Consider the following 2,500-nt stretch of genomic DNA (forward strand, 5'->3'; position numbering starts at 1 on the left):
CTCCTTTCACCATGACGCTCATACACCGTTATACATTAACCATGTAATTTGAAAGTTTTATTAGATGGTAGTTAGTCACGTAATCGTATGTTTTTAAGATATTGACGTAACAACCCTTAAATTTGTAAAAGAATACGGTGGTACCATAAATACGTTTTAATGTTTGTAAATATACGAACTATATAATTTTTTTATTTTTACATTTGTCATTCTTACATATGAGAACATGTGTCTAGATTATCATAAAATAACGTTCATAAATCAAACCTTAAAACCAAGGTTCTAAATAACGTAAGGCGTCACTTGGCGGCAATGTCAAGCCTCAAGCTTTTTTGAACCTTGGCGAGCCACGTCGTTTGTAAGGCATGACTTAAGGCGTCAATTTTGTATATACTTAATATTTTCATATGTATTTTCAAATATTTTTTCTATTTTATACACATATATGAGTTAAGGCGGCATTTTGGTAAAGTTTGGCGGCAGGTACAAGCCTTGGAGTTATGGCGTGCCATGGCGGATCCATGACGAACTTTTTAGAACCTTGCTTAAAACTTATACTTTTTTTACATTTTACCTATATATATATATATATATATATATATATATATATATATATATATATATATTATATATATATATATTATTATAAACATATTTATATTTTTTAAAATAAAAATTTATTTAATTAAACATTATATTTAGATTCTTTTTAAATGGTATTTCTTTATATACAAGATTTTTCCCTTTATTTATATGTTTTAAAAAGTTAAAAAGTTATATATATATATATATATATATATATATATATATATATATATATATACACACACACACACACTAGTCGTTTACCCGCGCCAAGCGACGGATGTGACAATGGTGGTTGAATGCTGAAAGATGGATTAAACCCTAAAAATGGAAACGTCAACAATATATATCCAAGATTTGTGAACAGAAAATTGCGAGATTTGGGGAAATACGGAGATAAGGAATGAACCGGGTCAAAATAGCCTAAGAATAGGGGATAAGAGATTTGACCTTTTCAACTATTGACCATATGTATCTATTCTTTTTTAATGCATAAATTGATTGTACAAAATGCATTGTATGTTTGTACGACTTAAAATTCAGCATTTGACCAAAAATGCTTTATAAGGTAATTAAGATATATATATATATATAATATATATATATATATACTATATATATATATATATATTATATATATATATATATAGGCTTAGGTTATTCTATTCAAAGTAATTATTGTGTTATTGTATACATAAATAGGTAACATTCACTTTCTTAAATTACCAAAAAGTTACTAATTAGGAAACACAAGTTTAATTAATAAAAAGTTTCGAATTTTTAGATATATTTGATTTTCTTAATTTTGAATTGTCATTTTTTTAATTAATTAGATTATAATTCTAATATAATTCTGTTAGAATGATATTTTATGAGAATGTCAGATTATCTATTCTTGGAAAATAACAAATTCTTGAACCATCAATTGAAGAATAAAAACAAACATTACATTAATTATTATAGAATATGGGTAACAATTGTTAAGAATTAAATTTATTGTTAAAGAATAAAACTAAAAAAACTTTCAAATCAGGAAATAAAACATCAAAATCTAACAACGAATAATACATTCTAAAAGAATAATGTGGTCCGTTTCAATTTTGTGGTCCGTTCTTCAAGCATCAACTTATGTGATTCCAACAGAATGGAATTCGTGATTCCATTCCAACAAAATTGGAATTTGTATCTTACCTAACCAATTGCAAATAAAATCATATTCCCCAGCATAAACAAGCATATGAATACCATCTTCCAAAAGCACTGGAATCCCAACCTTGAAGTTGGAACACAAGAATACCTCGTTTGACTTAGGAAAAGTCAAAATTGAACCACTTCACATCTATCATGAATTCCGATTAACATCCATTAAACCCGATGTATGTTCTAAATTCAATTCCGATCGTGATTGATTCGGATTTTGAAGATATGATACCGACTTCCAATGAAGCTTGCAATACACAAACCAATTTTCCATCATCTGATGCTTGAACAGTGCACAATAATACCGATTTTTGCTTCTAAATGATTTTAGTTGCAACATTCAATCCCAAGTTAGTAATATTCGAAATCGATGAAGGCTGATACGATCGATTTCTGTTTTAGGGTTAATGTGATTTCAAAATCGAGTCAAGAACTGTGATTTTAAAGATTATACATCGTTCCAAGTGTGCGAATGATCTCCGAACGAAAGTGGCTTGTGCGAATTTGATTCCAAGTGCAAATCATAATCAATAAACGAAATCAGAATATAAAGCTTGAACACGAACGAAAGTCTTACAGAGCGAAACCGATTTCCCCTGACTTTCGCTTCATGACTTGCAAATTCTAGTGAGTTCGGTGGCGATGGTGGCCTGATGGTGTTTGGTCGGCGAACGGGCAAGCTCCAGCCTCTTATCTTTTTTAATCATCGGCATCG

The sequence above is a fragment of the Lactuca sativa genome, chromosome 1, assembly GCF_002870075.4.
Source record: "Lactuca sativa cultivar Salinas chromosome 1, Lsat_Salinas_v11, whole genome shotgun sequence".
NCBI classification, from domain to species: domain Eukaryota; kingdom Viridiplantae; phylum Streptophyta; class Magnoliopsida; order Asterales; family Asteraceae; genus Lactuca; species Lactuca sativa.